Genomic DNA, 9,536 nt, shown 5'->3' on the forward strand with positions numbered 1-9,536 from the left:
GGCTGGCTAGAGCCCCTGCCACTCAACTGGCTGGGCCCCAGTATTCCTTGGGTGTGCTTTCACTACCTGTCCAAGTCACCCGCCAGGGCCCCAGACTCCCCTAGCACGTCTCCTGGGCTGTGTCCTTCCCTGGAGGCTGCTGAGCTGCCCTGGACTCTCCCCACAGTCACACTGTGGTGGGATCCACCCACAACGCCGGCCCTGACCCACAGACACTTATTGCCTGAATCAGGTGTGGACAGAGTTTAAGTTGTTTCAGTGATGTTCCTGGCAATTCAGTGGAGATGGCCACAGATCTGTGTGTGTGTCTCTGTGTGTATGTGTCTGTCTTTGTGTGTGACTGTGCCTCTGTGTGTGCCTATCTGTATGAGTCTGCATGTATGTGTGCGTGTATGTCTGCATGACTGTGTCTGAGTGTTGTTTCTGTGTCTTGTCTGTGTGTTTCTGTGTGTCTCTGTGTGCATATCTCTCTCTGTGTCTGCGTCTCTGTGTGTGGGGACTGCCATGCCTTCCTTCCCATGCTAAACATACCTGCGTCTTGACTCTAGTCCGGCAGGCTTCCCTCGCTATACCTCTGCCTCAACCCTAAGGAATCTGGCTGACACACATACTAAGGTTTTCTAAGGGGGAGTTGGCTTTTGGCTGTGTGGGCTGGAACTAGGGTTTAGGGGAATGTTTCTCTCCCATTTGCTCCTGGCTCTGCACCCCCGTGTATGAGGGGACAGGAGGGCGCTGTGACTGCATCCCTCCCATGAGCCCAGAGGATACATTTTACCCTGTGGGCATTGAAGACAGGGCCAGGTTTCTAGGGCTGTATAAATCTTTTTAACTGTTTTTGGCTACAGGTCAAGTGTAGATGTGTCAGGGGTCAGAGACCTCTGAGTCCTGCAGGACAAACCTGAAGCTGTCTGCTTATGGGAGTGAAATGTTCATCAGATTTGCATTTCTCTCTTAAAACCCAGCAACCTTGTCACTGGAAACCTGAGTGGAAGTCTGGCCCAATGCAGAAGCCACCATACTCTCCTGCCAGCTCCGGAGGCTGTCTTAGGATCCAAAGCCCCTTGCTTAATCCTGTTTTCTCTGCTGTGCTGGGAGAAAATCCCATTCCTGGGAAATTACCAGAAGAAAAGCTCCGTCTTAAGGTTAAAGGAGCTAGAATCACAAGGGGAATCAGTAAACCCCGCTCCCAGGCTAGGGACGCAGGCTTTGGGATGAGCGATCTGGTCTTCAAGGCCAAACGCTTGCTCACCAGTCTTCTTTCTCCTCCGCGCTCTGTCCAGGTTTGGGGACACTGTCTTAGGCCCCTTTGACGTCATCAGCACAAGAGACTCAGAGCAAGGAACAAAACTGCCTGTACTCGCCAGGGCTCCTGATGCTATCGTCTCGTAGGAAACCCTGAATGAGGTCTGGGCAGGTGAAAAGCCTTCCTGTTTGTCCTCTCAATTAGTCACACTTGGTTCTGAGCCAAGCCGTCTGCTCCCGTGTTAATCCCCAGCCTGGGAGGGCAGGCTGCAGCCGGCAGGGTTTGCACAGCCCACACTCCAGGCTGCAAGGTGGCTTCTCTTCCCTGTGTTTTGCAGCCCCTGCCCTTATTCAGCACATACTTTCTTGTTTCTGAGTCCTTCCAAAACATTCTGGTCTGGGCTGCACTTTGTGCTGTTTGGGAGAGACAGCCCTCACCTCAGAGGGCAGCTGGAGACCTCCTGTGTGAGGAGGGCTTGGCCTCCTTCCCGGGGTCTCTGCTGCTCAGGCAGGGGGCTCCCTCTCCCTCTCCATGTGCTTGTGGGTGGGGGCAGAGCTCCCGTCCTTGCCTCATGTAGAAGAGATGGTTCCAGGCCACATAGGCCTGAGGTCGTCTGCAGCATGGAGTGGCCTGACCACCAAGCAGAGAGCAGGAGAGGCAGAGGCAGCGCTTGTGCTTCGGGGTTTTTAGGGATTTATGAATGTGCACTCCAAGAACAACAAATAAACCAAAGTTCAAGCTATTTCTCTTTATTACAAATCTCCGTGTAATATAGTCTCTTTCAGAGGAAGTTGGTTAAACTCTATTGCACCAGCTTCTGAAGAATGCATTGTACGAAATAGCAGAGCATTTCTTGTGGCTCCCAGATCTGCCACCTTGCAGTGGGGCCAGGCTACCCCACAGCTCCCAGGCCTCTGGGCACCATAGCTGTCTTCAGGTGCTCCAGCTCAGGACGTGGCCATTCAGAGGCGAGAATCAGCAAGCTCCTTCCAGGCTGGGGCACATCCTGAAGCCCCATCAGAGTAGCGCCATGACAGTGGCTTAGGGGTGTGGGCTTGTGTCCTCCTCATGGAGGAGGGGAGCATGTTTTCCCAGCAGCTCAGGTTTCCAGGGCCCCTCACCTGCCAGGTGTGACAGTTTTTTGTACTTAAAACATCACTTAACTATCAGAACGGTATACTGGGGCAAGGCAGGGCTGTGACAGAGAGCTGAAGTGATGTGCGATAGTCACAAACAGCTTTCACCTTTGACCTTGGGACATGTGACATGTTTTGCCCAAGTTTTCATTTCTCCCTGATTGCATTTAGCTTGGGATCCTGTTAGAATTCATCTGCATTTCCATAGCACACCCTGAGCCCTCGAGAGGCAGGACGAGGGGTTCTAGCCAGGGACTCAGATGTTCCTGCAGACACTGCACGCTGGAGGCAAGCGACACCACCAGGGTGAGCCTGTCCTGATGCAGTGTCCCCAGAGAGGGTGGGCCAGGGCAGCAGATTTCCCCTGCAACAAGGCATGGGGCCCCTCCTGTCCCCTGCCCCTTGGGCCTGGGCCTCACAGTGTGAACTTGTCTGGAGTTTACCTGGCGCTCTGTGGCGGCATGGAAGCCTGTTCCTCAGGTGTCTCTGCCATTTACCCCTCTGTCCTCTAGAGAGCACCCACTGGGGGTGACAGGCCGACAAGGGTCTTGCAGAGTCTTTGGTCGGGCACCCTGAGAGCTTGGAGCCCTAGGGTCTTTCTCCACATGACACCAACAGGCCTGTCTCTTGTGGAGTGATGGGTCTGGGCACTGGACACTTCTTATACCTCCTCACAGCTTCCAGGCCTATCTTTGCGCCAGCCACTGCTGTATGCAGGTATCACCAACAGCCCCGTTTGCCCTCTCCTGGGCTTCTCAGATTGGGCAGGGTAGGATACCAGGACCATACCAGGCCAGTACTCCTATGAGCAGAGCATGTGCAGACAAGCTCCATTCTCCCCAGCTCCTCAGAGGGTCCCTGAGGGACAGAGCCTCAGTTGTCCACAGAGGAGACCAACTCAAGAATGCAACTTTGGGGCTGACGTTTCCTCCTTTCTGCTCCCCTGGCCATTCCTCTTCCTGGGGGTGGCTTCTAAAAACCACAACAGAGCTTTCTGCATAGGAGGAGCCCTGCCTTGGGCTCTGCTCTGGTGGAAGCCAGGTCCAGGAGGAAGTCCTGTTCCTGCCCCAATGCAGGTCAAAGTATGTATCCCTGATCATTCGTGCACTTGCTACATAATTTACACTTATCAAGCCCAAACAACCTGAGGAATGAAATGCACAAGCCAGTAAGCACATGCGGCAGCGACCCAGCTCTCCACAGGGCAGTCCCCCTCCTCCTCCCCTGCAGGGTTCTCCAAAATGCTGGGCACAGTGAGTGTGACAGATCAATATCAGAACCTCTGTGCTGTGGCCCTGGGTCAGACCCTACAGATTCAGGGATCCACAGCTCAGGGGGTTGAACTCAAACCAGTCATCAGAATACTCAGCAGATGTTTTCTAAGCGCTAGTGTGTGCACGTACCACACATGGCCTGTTATCTGAATGGTGTCACGTGCGCCTCCCTATACACATACTCAAATTCAGTTGAATACAGATATTCAGCTTAGCAACCATTATTATTCTGTAGATGAGGACACAGATTTTGAGGTTAAATTTTAGAAAGAGTGGCTGGGGTTTGAATTGGGCAGTTGATGGTAGATGCTGGCCATAATGGAAGGATTTTGGGGCTTGGAGTGAAGCACAGATGCAGAGGGGACACTTTTGGTACGAAGAGGCTCTGGCAGTTGGGGTGATGTCTGAGCTGGACTTGGAAGGACACACACGCTCTGCCAAGGAGTCAGAGAAGGAGCTGTGGTGGAAAGAGGGGCTTCTGGGCAGAGGGATAGGATGTGCACCGTCAGGGTGTCACTTGGAGGGGAGGTTGGGGCCAGCAGACTGGGAGGGCCAGCGTGGCCTCATGGTTTCTCTGCCTTGTGCCCCCACCAGGCCGTGTTCTTTACGTCCCCAGTGTCTGGACCAAATAAGTGCCATGTCCAATAAATGTTGCTGAACTCAAGTGAAGGCCACTTTCCAAGAGGACAGAAAGTTCTAGAGGGAGGCCATTGCAGAGGGAAGTTGGGGAAACAGGAGGATATCTAGCTTTGGTCTTGTTCTGTTGGAGTTGGATTTTTCTTTTCTTTATTTTTTTGTTTGTTTTTTTCTTTTTTAGAGGCAGGGTCTCACTCTGTCATCCAGGCTGGCGTGCAGTACCACAATCATAGCTCACTGCAGCCTTGAACTTCTTGGCTCAAGTGATCCTCCCACCTCAGCCGCCCAAGTAGCTGGCACTACAGGTGTATGCCATCACACCTGGATAATTTTAATATTTTTTTATAGAGACGGGGGTCTCACTGTGTTGCCCAGGCTGGTCTCAAGCTCCTAGCTGGGCCTCCCAGAGTACTAAGATTACAGGCTGACTTTTTCTTTTCTTTCCTATCTTTTTAGAACGTCTGAGATATATTTCACAATGGATGACCAGATAAATTGCTCTGGTGAGGCTTAATTTTTTGGATAATTACCCGGCCTCCATTGGTCACCCAGTGTGGATGCCTCACCACCACATTGTGGAAGAATGATTGTGTGTGTTGAGGTTGTGAGCCCAGAAAAGGGAGAAGAGCAAGGCCTCCAAGTTCTCGCTCCAGAAATTCAAGGTCATTGGACCAGCTTCTCAACCCAGCATTTCTTGTCTTGCCACCTGGGAAGCAGTGGCTGTCACACTTTGACAGGGTTAGTGCAGCAGGAATGACGGAAACAAGCCCATGGTTGTCTTCTTTCTTGGCAAAAATCACCTTGGCATAAATGCTTTTTCTCTCAATATGGCCGGATATAAAGGGGTGGGCAACCCTGGCCCCGTGTGTGGGAGAAACTGGCTGGATGTGAAGAATGGGGAGGACAGAGAGGCCAGCTGCAAGGTCATGAGGGCTGGCAGAAGCCTATGTGGAGGGCACTGTCTGAACTCTATACAGAGGACTGACCTTCTCCTTGGCGACAGAATGTTCTAGCATCATACTGGAGCCTCCCACTGCCCTTGGACAGGCTGCACCTGAGCTCAGTTCCTCCTGGAGTGCAGCCATTCATTCCCAGCCCTCAAGACCAGCCATCACCAAAGGCCTACTCTTCCTAGAAAGTTGTCACTAGAATTTTTTGGAAGGCCTAATCCTTTCTTGGGATATGGGAGGGCTGAGTATCTCCATAAACACTGGCTTAATACCTGCATCTGTTTTTCATATTTAGGATTATAGACCCATTCAAGTTGGCGATGAATGGTTATTACAGCATTTTGGGGAACTCATTTCTTATCCCCTTGTGTCCCAAGTGCCTCTTCCCCATTTCGCTGGTTGGGATCTGCCCTGGCCCTGAGGACCAGGAAAGGGCCTGAGAGCTGGAGGAGGCTGAGGGAGGCCCCCAGAGGGGCCCTAGCTGGAGTCATGCTCTGGGCAGTCTGGAGAGTGATTTGGGATGAGCATAGCTGGGAGCTGGAGCCCTGGACAGGCTCGAGGACCTGCACCCAGGAACCTCTGGAGTTCGAGGGTGGGTACCTGGTGCTGGGTGGGGGTGGCTGCATGTACGTGTGAGTGTATGCACATGTGTGCTCATACACATAGACTTGCGAGTGTGTGGAGGTTTGTGCATGTGTGTGCACGTGTATGAGTGTATGAATGTGTGCATGCGGGTGTGAGTTGCAACTCCACAGGGAGGTACAGCTTCAGCTTCACAGAGCCCCTCTGTCAGGAGCCTTCTCTCCCAGTGTGCCACCATGGGATGCCCTGAAATGGGGTTCTCTGTGCCTCTCGTGCCTTGCGTTCTCTCGGAGGAGCTGCTCCATGGCTACTCGCCGTGTGCACAGATGTATGTCAGTCATGGTGCTTTCATCTAAGCGGGGACAGTTCAGAAAGGAAATGCCCTGGCTGCCCCTGCCGCCCCCCATCAGCTTCTCTTAGTGGCCTCAGCCACCTGGTGCTAGCTTCTGGGCAACCTGAACTAGTCCTTGTGGCCCTTCCAGGCTGCCCGGCCCCTTGGCCTTGCCACCCCTCTGAAAGGTCCCTTTGGGAACCCCTTGCCTGCCCGTTTCTATTTTTCTTCTCACTGGTTCTAAGACCACACCCCAGCAAGCTGGCTGCACACCCGGACCTGGCACAGCTGGTCCTGCCCATTGGCACAGCAGCCCCCTGTGCCTCGCCCCGGCTGGCCTTCTTCCTCCCTAAAAAATTTCCATGGCTGCGCCATGTTAGAGCCACTCCGTTACGAACACCCTTCATGTTCTCACTGCTTGCCCACTGTCGCGCTTGTCTGGCAAAGCTGGCCCTGGTGTCACTCAGCTCTGCCCCTTCTGGGCTGTCCCGTGCAGCTGCACCATGGTGGGAAACAGCTGCTCCATCTCAGGAAATATTGACAGCACATGTCCCCCATCAGTCCACTCCTGCCCTTCGGATACCAGCACCCTTTCTGCCACCCCTTGCCTCCCCTGACACTTGGATACACTGGGGTCAAAGTTCCCCTGCCCCCAGCACCAGTGCTTCTTCCTCTTTTCGCCTGAGCCAGCTCCCTCCCAGGACTCCTCCAACCACACTGGCCTCCTTTCTTGGGTATCTCAATGTGGGCACTGCCCTGGGCTGGACCCATCTCCAGAGCAGCCCCCACACTCAGTTCCAGCGGCAAATGCCACCAAATTCTGATCAATGTAAATCTTTTTCTTTGGCACATTTGGATGCTAAACAGACGTTTCATGCTTAATGTGGCACATCATATATGGCGAGGAACTGGCTTATGCAACTGTGGGGGTGCTGGTTAGGCAAGTCTGAAATCCAGGGCAGATGGGAGACTGGAAACTCTCAGGCTGGAGCTGACATGGAGTCCACAGGAGGAATCTCTCCTTCCTCAGGGAAGTTTCTCTGTTGCTCTCAAGGCCTTCAGCTGTTGACAGGAGGCCCACCCAGATGTTTGAGGACAATCTCCTTTACTCAAAGTCACCCGGAGCTACCACATGCCCTCCTAGCAACTCCTAGAGTAGAGTTTGGCTGAGTAACAGGGTTCTGTGTCCAGGCCCTGTGGACTCATAAACGGCAGAGCCATTTGATTTCCTCCTTCAGTGTCCGTCTCACCAGACTCTGTTTTTCCACTCTCAGTCATTCTCTCTCCAGCGGCTTGTTGGATCTTTTAGAAATAGAAATCAGAGCAGTCATTCCTTCCCTGGCTGAAACTTCCCAGTGCCTCCCCAAGGTACCAGGAGTCAGCTGGGCTGAGCCTGTACTCTGGGCCACACTGCACCTGCTGACTCAGCTAGCCCTGATGGTTTGGGGTTTCCCTTCCCTGCTGCTGTCTGAGTCAGTGTCGGGAGTGAGCATGTGTCACCCACCAAGGACCCTGCCTGTTGGCTCCCTCTAGTCACACCTGTTCAGACTTGCCTGTTTTGGGGCTTGCCTGTTTTGGGGCTCCCTGTTTAGCAGGGAGGGGGTTGTGGCTGAGGGAGGAAGGCTCTGACCCAACGCAAGCTGCTGGTGGGCCAAGCTCTCAAGCTGAACGGACCTGCCTGGCTCCTCTCTGGCAGTTGGAACCTCACCAGACCCCACATCCTTTCTGCCCTTGAATTGCAAAGGTTCCCCTGGGGACCTTCTGGAAGTGTCTGTAAAGCACCCCCTCCCCTGCATGGATAGCCCCATCTTGGGCCCCATGCTTTCCTGCACTGATCGCCTGGCTGGTATCAGTCAGTGGCTGCCTTGCAGGGAGGCAGTTAAAAGGCTCAAGGGAGCCTGAAGTTTTTCTTTTGAAGCAGCCCTTCCTGCCTTCCCCCTGTGGCCTCGATTTGTTCTCTGGCTCCACGTAAGGGCACCTTCCGGGTCTCAGCAGAGCCTCAGCAAGTGCTGTTGGTGCCGTAAGGGACCCTCACCCACTAGGGAACCTTCCGGGTCTCAGCAGAGTCTCAGCAAGTGCTGTTGGTGCCGTAAGGGACCCTCACCCACTAAGGAACCTTCCGAGTCTCAGCAGAGCCTCAGCAAGTGCTATTGGTGCCGTAAGGGACCCTCACCCACTAGGGAACCTTCCGGGTCTCAGCAGAGCCTCAGCAAGTGGTGTTGGTGCCATAAGTGACCCTCACCTCCTGCATCAGCCAGTGTCTCCCAGCCTGTCTGTGAATGTTGGCGGCTTGGGATTGTGGAGTCCTAGGTAGGGAGAAGGAGTCAGGCTGGCAGGACCAAGGGCAAGCAAAAAGAGAAAGCAGATAAGCTATAGATCTGACTTTCTTCATGGTCCAGGACACGCAGGTCTCCTGCTCAGGTAACTCATGATCTTCCTGTGCCGAGCTATATCCAGACACCTACAGGTTAGCTCCCGGCTGCCTTGGCGTTACCAGTTCTGCATGTCGCCCTCTGCAGCCTAAGAAACACCCTATAAAATCCCCAGCAAGCCTTTGTTTCTTTACAGTTGGCTCCTCTTCTGCTGATTCTGCGCATTGCAACCTTGCAACGCATTTTCATACTTTGTCTCATAAATCTGCCTTTCTTTGCCTACGACTGTCTTGGTAAATTCTTTTACCCCAGCACCACCGGCCCAGATTGTTGCTGCTCACCCACCACAGGGATGTTACCTGATGTTGCAGATCAGTGGCTGCAGGGGCAGAGGAGCCTAGAAGCCCTGTTGCTCTCTCAGAGATTCGCAACAGGCACCAATTAAAGGCTGAGAAATCCACAGCAGAGACGCCTGCTTACTCTGCTTGGCCCAGCATTTCCCAGGCCTGTCTGACCATTGGGCCACCCTAGTCCAGCCCCTTCTAGTCCGTGGAGCATGAGTTGGGAATCACTGATCAAGACCAGACTTTCAATTTGCAGGAAATGTAAAGGAGACAGAGGTGCCAGAGGTTCAGGGACTCCCCAAGGCTTGTGTAAAAGTCAAGAGTGATATTGGCCAGGGGACAGTGTGCAGTGGCAAGGAAGGCATCCACAGGGTGTCCCAAGGAGGTCATGCCAGCCAGTATGAGGATGCAGGGCAGATGGCAAGCTTTTGTGCCCAGGGGACAGTATAGGGCTGAAAAGGGACAGTATGATGCGCAGCTGTGGATCTAAGACTCACTGGTGAGAGGAACTTCCACCTCATCCTGCCTGTTCTTGGAGAATTCTCACTGTTTAAAGTTCTCAGCACGGAGTTGAAAACACCTTTGTCTAACTCTTCCCCAGTCATCCTGGCTATGTCTTCTGGAGTTGCAGAGACAGTTTTGGTCCCTCTCACACCTGGCAGATTCTT

The sequence above is a fragment of the Mandrillus leucophaeus genome, unplaced genomic scaffold (assembly GCF_000951045.1).
Source record: "Mandrillus leucophaeus isolate KB7577 unplaced genomic scaffold, Mleu.le_1.0 Scaffold69, whole genome shotgun sequence".
NCBI classification, from domain to species: domain Eukaryota; kingdom Metazoa; phylum Chordata; class Mammalia; order Primates; family Cercopithecidae; genus Mandrillus; species Mandrillus leucophaeus.